The following is a 12,937-nucleotide window of genomic DNA, read 5'->3' on the forward strand; positions in this document are numbered from 1 at the left end:
TCATGCCTAATTGCTTCTTCAGGATTGTGCGTTCTAACTTTCAGAAACTTTGTGAGATCTTTAGCCAGGTCAGAATGGTTCATTAAACAGTGACTAGCAAATTTCACACTTTTCAGTCTGACCGGTACATGGATATCATTAAAGTGGCCAAGGAAGCACTCCCACAGAGGACGGTTCTGGTTTGCCATGTCTGAATCTTTAGAATCAAAAAGTTTTGCTAGCGAGGTGCATGCTAGAGGCCTTCCCCTCATACACTCCTCCTACTGTGTGAGAGCCGCCCCAACACACCGGGCGCCAGATACATGCGGGGGGAGCCTGCTGTCCTCCAGAAAGGCCACTAGAGGACCGTGCAGACCAACATCATGGAGTTCCCTGCCCCGCAGAAAGCCCCGGAGGGCAAGATCGTCTACCTCCCGGGGGTGAAGGAGATCAGCAACGATGAGGTGGAGAAACGGCTCAAGATGGTGGTTAAAACATTTATGGATATGGACCAGGAGTCAGAGGATGAAAAACAGCAATATATCCCTCTAGCCTTGCACCTTTCATCTGAATTCTTCCTCAGGAATCCAAATAAAGATGTCCGCCTCCTCGTGGCCTGCTGTTTGGCTGACATCTTCAGAATATATGCACCAGAAGCACCATACACCTCACATGACAAATTAAAGGACATTTTCTTGTTTATAACAAGGCAGTTGAAGGGTGTAGAAGACACTAATAGCCCACAGTTCAATAGATACTTCTACCTGCTTGAGAATTTAGCATGGGTCAACTCATATAACATTTGCTTCGAGTTGGAAGACTGCAATGAAATTTTTATTCAGCTCTTTAAGACGCTCTTTTCGGTTATAAATAACAGCCACAACCAGAAAGTACAAATGCACATGTTGGATTTAATGAGCTCAATTACTATGGAGGGTGATGGAGTTACACAGGAATTGTTGGATTCAATACTTATAAACCTCATTCCGGCACATAAGAATTTAAACAAGCAGGCATTTGATCTTGCCAAAGTTCTGTTAAAGAGAACGGTTCAGACCATTGAACCCTGCATTGCAAACTTTTTCAACCAAGTTTTGGTGTTGGGAAAGTCATCAGTGAGTGACCTGACAGAGCACGTGTTTGATCTCATTCAAGAGCCGTTTGCCATAGATGCCAATCAGCTGGTTTCTGTATAGCCACAGCTGGAGTTCAAGCTAAAGAGTAATGACGGAGAGGAACGTCTGGCTGTCTTTCGACTTCTTGCAAAACTTTTTGGTTCTAAAGATTGAGACTTGGCAAATCAGAACCGTCCTCTGTGGCAGTGCTTCCTTGGCCACTTTAATGATATCCATGTACCGGTCAGACTGGAAAGTGTGAAATTTGCTAGTTACTGTTTAATGAACCATCCTGACCTGGCTAAAGATCTCACAGAGTTTCTGAAAGTTAGATCGCACGATCCTGAAGAAGCAATTAGGCATGATGTTATAGTGACGATTATTACAGCCGGGAAGAAGGATCTTTCTCTTGTCAATGATCAGCTGCTTGGATTTGTTCGAGAGAGAACATTGGACAAGAGGTGGAGAGTCAGGAAGGAAGCCATGATGGCCTCGCTCAGCTGTACAAAAAGTACTGCCTGCACGCCGAAGCTGGGAAAGAAGTTGGCGAGAAAGTCAGCTGGATAAGGCTACGTTCACATTTGCGGCTTTGGATGCAGCGTCGTGGACGCAACGCACGACGCACGAAAGACGCAAGTAGAACGCATGCATTTTTGACGCATGCGTTCAACCCTTTTTTAATATATAGGGTCTTTTCAGTGTCTCTATTTTTAAAGTAAAGAACGCATGCATCCTACAACGCACAACAACGCAAGTACTTGAGTCTTCTGCGTTGCCAATACACTTCAATGGAGGTTTTGAAGTTTCGACGACGCAAATACAACGCAAGTGCGATGCAAGCGTTTTTTAAAAATTTTGGACGCAGAAAAAATGCAACATGTTGCGTTTGCAATGCACTGCCAGGTGCGTCGAAAGGACGCATGCGTCGCAAAACGCACCAAAACGCATGAAAACGAACGCACATGCGTCCCCAATGTTAAAGATAGGGAAGCATGACGCGTGCGTTGTTTTGCGGCGACGCCGCTGCGTCCAAAGCCGCAAATGTGAACGTAGCCTAAAGAATAAGCTTTTACATATATACTATTTAGACCATGAGTCACAATTGCCAGAACTGAGATGTGTTTTTTTAATAGCACCAGGGTTTCATGGGGACTCCCAATCAGACCTCCACTACGGATTTCTTTGTACATCCCTGTTTGTATAAAATATTACATCACATATTCAGAAAGTGAACCTGTGACTAGGTTATGTGTGCTAGTTTTTATTATCCCCATGGTGCTGATTTACTGGCAGGTAATTTGTATGATAAGATCTTTATTTTCCTTGTGTACTGAATGTCAATTAATTTTTTTTTCCATGAATCAATGGTACAAGTGAAGATAAGAACTTTGTAATATCTTTTGAAAAATCGACTTCTTCCTTTTGGACTAATCATTTACTCTTAATTCACTTGTAAAATCTATCTTCAGTGAGGACAGATTTCATCTTACTCTATGGAGAGGGAGGAAGGAATAACTAAAGAGCCAGTTCAAAACAGATGACTTCACCTGAAACAACAAGTAAACTTTTAGAATATCCAGCGCCCCTCACTTCCAAATCATGAGGTGATAGATGCTTCTGACATTACTAATGTAGAAATGTTTACACCCCTCAACCCAATAATCCAAAGTAAAGTAAAAAGAAACCAGGACAAAAAGCAATTTACCCTGAAAGGAAAATGTTTCCTCCTTTTCACGCCAGTCTTGATGAAGGGGCGTGTTGGACGCTTAAAATTGTCTTAAAAATGGTATGTGCCTCCATGCACTTCGTCACAAATCTTACTCCAATCACAGACTGAAATAAGATTTCTAGTGTAAGGCACCCCATGGCCCGTTATGATTTAGACGAACTGTGACATTACTCCCCAATTCTGTCCCAGCTGTGCCCATGTTTGAAGCTGGGTGAAACAAGTGTAAAATTTGCAAACTTTTTGCACAACTCAGCATTCTGGTGTGATTGCTTTGATGAACCAGGGCCCAGTGTTGTAATAAGTGTTGGGAAAACAAAAAGGTTACTGCCTTCTGTAGTCCTAACTATTTTATCTACAAGTTCTTCAACCTATTTTTAATGTCTACAAGAACATTCATTTAACGGACCATAAATTATAACTACCAAATAGCATCACACTGCTGCTGCTGGTAACAAGTCTCCTTTAGGTACCACGTGACTATCAACTATGTCAGTGTAACACCCCAGGGTCCTGGTTGTTACAGTGGCATTGCTTTCTTCATGGGGAGAGTGATGTCATGCTTGGAAGCAAGGGAAGATCTTCTATTCAGGTAAACACAAACATACAACATTGTTCACACTCCAGACCAGAAGGGGGAGCTCTGATCCAGCTTATGGGTGGCTCCCCTATATATATATATATATTCTGGTCTGGAGGGAAAGTTAGTTCCTGTTAGTGAGTGCCAGACAGCAGACTGGAGCAGTCTGTGGCAGAGGGGAAGGAGAGGAGCCGTGCAGCCACAAGAACTGATGCAGCTCCTGAAAGGAGATAGAACAGAGAAGAGAGCAAGCTGTTGTGAGCGTGTAGAGGAAGTGGAGCGCAGGAGAGTGAAGAACTGGGGAGGTAACTGCGACTGGGCTACCTCCCTACGGAGCGCAAACACCAGTAGCCAGAAGACCGAGGTTGTGAGGGACTAAACGTCTCACAGCAGAAACCGGCAGGACAGCTGGATTACAAGTCACCTGCTCACCCTTACACCCATGAAGACATTAGCGCATAGAGCCCGAGTTGTGACAGAGATCCTGTAAAAAGGATCAAGCTACCTTTTGCACGGGAAGTGTCCTACCAACCTGGAGGACAGAGAGAACACGTGAGGACCTTGTGAGAGGCTTAAGGCAGCAAGGGACTACACCACGCCACTAGAAGGAAGTCTTCTAACCCCACCTGGTAAGGGGGACTCTCAACTCACTTCCAAGCCGGCCGGACCATTGACACCTGTGATCCGGTACCCTGGACTGTGGTGATGTCACATTGCAGCGCCCCAGAGACCTGGTCATTGCAGTAATGTCGCTCTGCCACTAAGGGGAGTGATGTTATGTCTGATTGCACTAAAGGAGTTCATCTGACCAGGTATCACAGCACACATTACACTTCACACTCCGGCCACTAGGGGGAGCAAAAGCCACTATGTATTAGGCCACTCCTCACACTGGTAAAACTAGGGGTTGGATAGGAAGTTAGAACAGAATGCAGCCTGGGAGAGATCCAGGGAGGACCTGTCAGGGGTGGGTTCCTGACAGGGGCCTAGCAGAACGAATAGAAAGCAACGGAACCGCGCCTGCACTACCTTGCGGTGGTATCCTAAGAAAGGACAAGAAGAGAAGGATATTGTGGAAAGTGAGAAACGAGATCAAGCACAAAGGAGAGCCAGTAGGAGTCGTGCCTCGAGAACGGCAACTTCCTACTGAGGCACGTAGCCGGTGACCGGAACACCGAGGAAGTAACTGACTCTATGCCTTACTTCAAATACCGCAGGACAGTTAATTATAGGTTGGCTGTCTACCATACATCACCTAAGCAGACATAGGGGGCAAGCGTGGAGAGGGGCGTCTCTAGGGTCCCAGAATAGCTCTGAGCCTTCCCGTCAAAGCGGTGCGTCCTATCCAGATAACTTGGGGGATGAAGAGAGAGAGAGAGAAAGAGAAAGAACGAGAACAGAAGTTGTGAGGGCTATCCCGAATGCTCAGCAGGGAAGAACTACAACACACAGGCGCTAGTGGTAGGCACTGATTTCCACCTGCAAAGGGAACTCTGGATGTGCCTTCGGACCGGCCGGTCTCAGACAGCCCTGTTAACTGTGCTCTGGATTGAGGATCCCGAACTCTTCAGTAAAAGGTAAAGAGACTGCAACCCTGTGTCCTCATTATTGACTGCACCTCACACCATCGCCACCTATATTACTGGGAAGCCCTGGGGACATACTTCGCCTGTGGGAAGGTATACCATCTAGCTGCCATTCCATCACCCCAGCGGACCCCTAAGCAGTGTCGGTCGCCCTGACCGAACACCACAGGTGGCGTCACAAACCTTTGACAAACTACCTTCACCACTTTTATTGGATGCCCCTTAGCAGGGTCACGAACCGGGTCCCGCCACCGTGACAACCCCAGAACTGAGACAGAGAGGATCGGTACCGAGAACCTGTGGCCCTGTGTCTGGGGGTGCTCCAACATCAATGGTACGAATCACCACTGAAGCAAGTCACTGAGTTCAGTGGTGTACCATCTACTGTACTTTGTCACAGCCACTGAGCTGAGTGGCTTCTTACAGCAGTGATACACACTGTTGACTTGATGTCACTGATGCAGCCCAAAGATAGACCCAATCCAGTGCTGGAAACAAGGAGGGTGAGTAACTGATTTGATTGTTATTTTAGGTATTTTACAATATTTGTTGTCCACTTAAACCCGAATACTCAAGAGCATGAACACATATGTATAGTTTAGGGCAAAATTAAGTGAACACTTAGAATCGATATGTATTGAGAAAATGTTAAAAAACAAGGATGCCTTTTTACAGAGAATACAGTAAATAGACCTGATCATCAAACATGTTATAAGGCATAATTTTATTGCTACTAGATAAAAGTTTGCACACAGGCTTAATGCTAAAATGTGTGATATAAATCATCATGTACCTCCCAGTAATGATGTCAAATAGGGTAATAATATCTTATAATCGAAAAATGCGTGAATTACATGTACAAGCCAGGTCCAATGTTATGACACCCCGATGCATGTGTCGTCGTGCTTCTTCAGGAGCCTTGAAACTATACATATGTGTACATGGTCTTGGGCATTTGGATTTGTTCAATGTTTTTAAGTGCCATCCAATACACAGTGTATGATTATAATACAAGCCTCATTTTTGTCAATATAAATTTGTGGTCCACTTTCCTGAAAGTGGAAAAAACTTTAATGCTCATTCTATTTTAGTAATAATTTATTGTTTTTAGGTAATCATAAAAAAAAAGATCAGTGTTATTAAAGAAAAAGGTCAATGATATAACTCCTTTAGCACTGATCATCAATTGTTGGTGGTAAGAATGATGAATTCAAATGCTGCTCATAGTCACATATACACATGCCATTTGTGACGCTGAGTCCAATGTCAATTGCAAGGAGAGTATATCAGAGACAAAGGAATAAGACAAATGAATTGTCAAAGGCAAAGTCCAAGGTCAGGCTACAAAGGTCAGAGTAGATCAAAGGCAAAAGGGGCAATAACAATGAGTAGTCAAAGTGGCAAAATCAGATGTCAGGCAACGAAGTTCAGAGTCAGGGCCGGCATCACCACCCGGCGCACCTGGGCACGTGCCAGGGCCCTGAGCAAGAGGGGGGCCACTTGTTGTCAGAGACACCAGCACACTAAGGGACCTGTCATTCGGGTGGTCCCAGTGCCAGCATGGGCATTGCCACCGGGTCCCCCTCATCATGCTTTAAACTATTTGAAATACTTACCTCTCCCTGTTCCTCTGCAGCTTTGGTCTCTTCCGCTTCTTCTGACTCCGTGATGTCTAGGGGCAGAGGACATGTTGGCATCACTACAGTGCGCCCTCTGTACTGAGCAGTGCAAAAGATTAGAAGACACTGAGGAGACTGGAACTGAAGCCAGCAAGGAACAAGGAGAGGCGAGTATTTGATTATTTATTTTTTTATGTATAGAGCTGCTATGGACTGACCTTCGGAGTAGTGGTATTCCAAACACTAGGGGCGGCACCGGCAGGTAGCATAGTCAGGAATAGTCAGGGGTTGGTACACAGGAGTAGCAATATAGTGAAAGGATCAGTAGGTTGTGTAGTCATGAATAGCCAGGTTCGGTACACGGTAGCAGCAGTATAATTTTCAATGAAGTAGCAGGTGAAAGGAAAGCTTGACTGAAGGCTGGAAGTTCAATAATCTTGCAAGGAAGGAAATGCAATACCAAGTTTAAGTAGGATGTTCAATCAGGATTGAGCCAATCAAGAACTCAGGGTAGAGACAATCAGGAACAACACACAGAGGGAAAAGCTGCCGACTGGTGCACAAGAGCTGCTGGGATCGAGTCCTGACAAGAGCATTATATGGGGCCCATTCTGTATGGAGCATTATATGGGGTACTGGGGCCCATTCTGTATAAAGCATTATATGTCTATCCAGCTTCTGTTTGAATACTTCCATTGTAGAACTCACTACCTCTTGTGGCAGCCTGTTTCACTCACTGTCAAAAAAGTTTTTTTTCTAATAGCTAATCTGTATGTTCTCCCTTTCAGTTTCATTCCATTCCTTCTAGTGTTTCCATGTGCAAATGAGAATAATGATGATCCCTCTACACTGTGACATGTCTTCAGCTATTTGTAAACAGCTATTAAGTCTCCTTTAAGCCTTCTTTTTTGCAAGTTAAACATTTCCAGATCCTTTAACCATTCCTCGTAGGACATGCTTAGCAGCCCGCTCACCATCCTGGTAGCTGAACTTCTCTGAACTTGCTCCAGTTTTTCAATGTATTTTTTTGAAATGTGGTGCCCAGAACTGGACACTGTATTCCAGGTGAAGTCTGACCAAGGAGGAGTAGATACTTCACGTCATCTAGACTCTTATGCTTCTCTTAATACATCCTAGAACTGTGTTTGCCTTTTTTGCTGCTGCATCACATTGTTGACTCATGTGCAGTTTGTGATCTATTAGTATACCCAAGTCTTTTTCACACTTGCTGTTTCTCAGTATTATTCCTCTCATTCTGTAGATGTAATTTTCTTTTTGCCAAGATGTAGAATCTTGCATTTCTCCCTGTTAAATACCATTCTATTAGTCGCTGCATATTATCCAAGCTTATCTAGATCCTTCTGAATACTTTCTCTGTCTTCTCTAGTGTTAGCTATCCCTTCTAGCTTTGCATCGTCTGCAAATTTGATTATTTTATGTTCAGTTCCCTTATCTACTGTACATCATTTATAAAAACTTTGAACAACACTGGGGCCAGACACAGCCTTGTGCAATCATTTATTACGACTCTTTGCATACAATCACTGAGCTAGTTATGAATCCACCTAACCTTAGCCTTGTCAATCCCATACTTGGTCATTTTTTCAATAAGGATAGTATGAGATACTTTATCAAATGCTTTGCTGAAGTCAACATACAGTGCTGCTCACCATTATTCACATCCCTTTATTTTTTCATAGACTGTACAATATCTTCAGAAATAAATGGAAATGTGCCATTGTAATAGCCTCAAGATTTTTTAATTAGTGGTCCAAAGTAATAATAAAGTGTGGAAATGCACTTTTTTTGCAATTTCCCTGCATTTGGAATTTTTTTACCGTTTTCCAGTACATGATATGTTAAAATCAATGGTGTTGATCAAAAGTACAACTTGTCCCGCAAAAAACAAGCCATCACATGGCTATATTGACTGAAAAATAAAAAAAGGTATGGCTCTGTGAAGAAGGGGAGCAAAACATGAAAATGAAAAAATGAAAATTCAAAATCAAAAATAGCTCTGGTCGTTAAGTGGTTAACAGGTGTGAACCTATGCTGCCTGAAAGGTGGTCAAGCAATTATCATTGCTCCTAAGGAACCAGAGGGAAGAGCAGAGTGCAAATTGCCTGCAGAAAGGAAAGTGTACTGAAATAGAAAGATATCCCACAGTGAGTAAAATTAAATAAAGGATTAAGTATGTACTGTTAAGATACCTTCACACTGAACGATATCGCTAGCGATCCGTGACGTTGCAGCGTCCTGGCTAGCGATATCGTTCAGTTTGACACGCAGCAGCGATCAGGATCCTGCTGTGATATCGTTGGTCGGAGCAGAAAGGCCAGAACTTTATTTCGTCGCTGGACTCCCCACAGACATCGCTGAATCGGCGTGTGTGACGTCGATTCAGCGATGTCTTCACTGGTAACTAGGGTAAACATCGGGTTACTAAGCGCATGGCCGCGCTTAGTAACCCAATGTTTACCCTGGTTACCAGCGTAAAAGTAAAAAAAAAAAGCTACATACTTACCCTCCGCTGTCTGTCCCCTGGCGCTCTGCTTCTCTGCATTGTGAGCGCCGGCCAGCCGGAAAGCAGAGCACAGCGGTGACGTCACCGCTGTGCTTTCCAGCCGCTGTGCTTACACAGTGCAGAGAAGCACAGCGCCGGGGGACAGACAGTGGAAGGTAAGTATGTAGTGTTTGTTTTCTTTTATTTTTACGCTGATATCCAGGGTAAACATCGGGTTACTAAGCGCGGCCCTGCGCTTAGTAACCCGATGTTTACCCTGGTTACCGGCATCGTTGGTCGCTGGAGAGCTGTCTGTGTGACAACTCTCCAGCGACCAAACAGCGACGCTGCAGCAATCGGGATCGTTGTCTGGATGGCTGCAGCGTCGCTCAGTGTGAAGGTACCTTTAGTGAATATGCCGCCTACTTCGTAAAAAGAAAACAGAAGATAGGTGCAGAGTAAAGTACATAAACAGCAGAGAGATAAACTCTAGCTTGTCTGTCACTGACTGGCTTAAACTACAGTAGTATGGCTAGAGATCCAAATGAGACAATCACCAGCAGGAAATACAAGCAGGCGAAAAGTATATAAAGCCACACCTGAAAGAAGATAGGGCAGACACATGAGTAAATGAAAACACCTGTTACCATGCCATGAAACGACAAACAACTATAACAGAAAATAAACATCTGGAGAAAAAGGTGTATCTGCTGTGGCTCGGCAGACAGAGAAGCCGACCACAAAGCACAGGTTCAAGGATTTGAACCCAGACAGATGACAACTGGTTAACAGAATATGGAATGAGGCCTACAAAAAAAAAGGAACACGGTACCTACAGTCAAATATGGTGGAGGTTCAAAGAGGTTTTGAGATTATATTACAGCTTCTTGCATTGCGACCAGGAGCAATTTGCAAAAGAAAAGTAGTCCAAAATTTCAGTTGAGAGATCTAGGACGCCTGTTGATGGTTATAGGAAGCGATTGATTGCAGTTATTTATTCTAAAGTGTGTACAACAATATATTAAGTTGAGGATGCTAACAATTTTGTCTGGCCCATATTTTTGGTGAAATTATGTCCAATGTGCCTTTTTTCTCAGATATTTTTGTGTTGTTCCAATACACACAAAGGAAATAAACATGTGTATAACAAAACATGTGTAATTGCAATCATTTTCAGGGAGCAACACTTCCTTTTCTAGAACAATTTCAAGAGTGCCAACACTTTTAGCCATGACTGTATGAACATAATCAAGCTTACTACAGGAAGTGGGTCTGTCGCAAATACACATTTACATAGTTAAATAGTTATTATGGCTGAAAACAGACACATGTCCATTAAGATCAATCAAGGGATGGCAAATGATAAATGCATGGGAAGGGGACAGACTCACCCATGCCCAATGGCTTTGGGTTGGCAGTTAGTGGTGACAAATCAAAGCCTGAACAGCTGATCCCTTCCATCTGTTGGTGACACAGGTAGCTTTCAGCCAGTATGCGGCTCCATCAGTGTGAGCCTGGAACTGGAGGAAGAGGCTAAGGGCAGTACCAGGGGGGTACCGATCGCAACATTAGCCTCTATGACCAGCCACGGAGCACCAGAGGTCCTGCTGGTGTCCTGCAATATTTACATGTCACCGGCCAGATGGCATCGGGCTATCTCAGGCGGTGCAAATACATTACTGCAATGCTACACCTTCACTGTGCAATGGAGGAGGAAATTGTAACTTCTCACCAATCAGGGCCAGGTGAGAAGCATGATTTTTTTCGTATATATATATATATATATATATATATATATATATATATATATATATATATATATATATATATATATATATATATATATATATATATATATATATACATATATACATACATACATACAGTGGGGCAAAAAAGTATTTAGTCAGTCAGCAATAGTGCAAGTTCCACCACTTAAAAAGATGAGAGGCGTCTGTAATTTACATCATAGGTAGACCTCAACTATGGGAGACAAACTGAGAAAAAAAAAATCCAGAAAATCACATTGTCTGTTTTTTTAACAATTTATTTGCATATTATGGTGGAAAATAAGTATTTGGTCAGAAACAAACAATCAAGATTTCTGGCTCTCACAGACCTGTAACTTCTTCTTTAAGAGTCTCCTCTTTCCTCCACTCATTACCTGTAGTAATGGCACCTGTTTAAACTTGTTATCAGTATAAAAAGACACCTGTGCACACCCTCAAACAGTCTGACTCCAAACTCCACTATGGTGAAGACCAAAGAGCTGTCAAAGGACACCAGAAACAAAATTGTAGCCCTGCACCAGGCTGGGAAGACTGAATCTGCAATAGCCAACCAGCTTGGAGTGAAGAAATCAACAGTGGGAGCAATAATTAGAAAATGGAAGACATACAAGACCACTGATAATCTCCCTCGATCTGGGGCTCCGTGCAAAATCCCACCCTGTGGGGTCAGAATGATCACAAGAACGGTGAGCAAATATCCCAGAACCACGCGGGGGGACCTAGTGAATGAACTGCAGAGAGCTGGGACCAATGTAACAAGGCCTACCATAAGTAACACACTACGCCACCATGGACTCAGATCCTGCAGTGCCAGACGTGTCCCACTGCTTAAGCCAGTACATGTCCGGGCCCGTCTGAAGTTTGCTAGAGAGCATTTGGATGATCCAGAGGAGTTTTCGGAGAATGTCCTATGGTCTGATGAAACCAAACTGGAACTGTTTGGTAGAAACACAACTTGTCGTGTTTGAAGGAAAAAGAATACCGAGTTGCATCCATCAAACACCATACCTACTGTAAAGCATGGTGGTGGAAACATCATGCTTTGGGGCTATTTCTCTGCAAAGGGGCCAGGACGACTGATCCGGGTACATGAAAGAATGAATGGGGCCATGTATCATGAGATTTTGAGTGCAAACCTCCTTCCATCAGCAAGGGCATTGAAGATGAAATGTGGCTGGGTCTTTCAACATGACAATGATCCAAAGCACACCGCCAGGGCAACGAAGAAGTGGCTTCGTAAGAAGCATTTCAAGGTCCTGGAGTGGCCTAGCCAGTCTCCAGATCTCAACCCTATAGAAAACCTTTGGAGGGAGTTGAAAGTCCGTGTTGCCAAGCGAAAAGCCAAAAACATCACTGCTCTAGAGGAGATCTGCATGGAGGAATGGGCCAACATACCAACAACAGTGTGTGGCAACCTTGTGAAGACTTACAGAAAACGTTTGACCTCTGTCATTGCCAACAAAGGATATTTTACAAAGTATTGAGATGAAATTTTGTTTCTGACCAAATACTTATTTTCCACCATAATATGCAAATAAATTGTTAAAAAAACAGACAATGTGATTTTCTGGATTTTTTTTTCTCAGTTTGTCTCCCATAGTTGAGGTCTACCTATGATGTAAATTACAGACGCCTCTCATCTTTTTAAGTGGTGGAACTTGCACTATTGCTGACTGACTAAATACTTTTTTGCCCCACTGTATATATATATATATATACACAGTTATGTGAAAAAGTTTGGGCACCCCTATTAATCTTAAGCTTAATGTTTTATAAAAAAAAATTTTTTGCAACAGCTATTTCAGTTTCATATATCTAATAACTGTTGGACACAGTAATGTTTGTGCCTTAAAATGAGGTTTATTGTACTAACAGAAAATGTGCAATCTGCATTCAAACAAAATTTGACAGGTGCATAAGTATGGGCACCCTTATCATTTTCTTATTTTAAATACTCCTACTTACTTTTTACTGACTTACTAAAAGCACTTTTTTTGGTTTTCTAACCTCATTGAGCTTTGAACTTCATAGCCAGGTGT

General features: G+C 43.1%; 1 pseudogene; it reads left to right on the forward strand.

Moving 5' to 3' along the window:
• Positions 1-362: 362 nt before the first annotated feature.
• On the forward strand, positions 363-6,784 carry LOC138674462 (sister chromatid cohesion protein PDS5 homolog A pseudogene; annotated as a pseudogene).
• Positions 6,785-12,937: the final 6,153 nt, after the last annotated feature.

The sequence above is a fragment of the Ranitomeya imitator genome, chromosome 4, assembly GCF_032444005.1.
Source record: "Ranitomeya imitator isolate aRanImi1 chromosome 4, aRanImi1.pri, whole genome shotgun sequence".
NCBI lineage: Eukaryota > Metazoa > Chordata > Amphibia > Anura > Dendrobatidae > Ranitomeya > Ranitomeya imitator.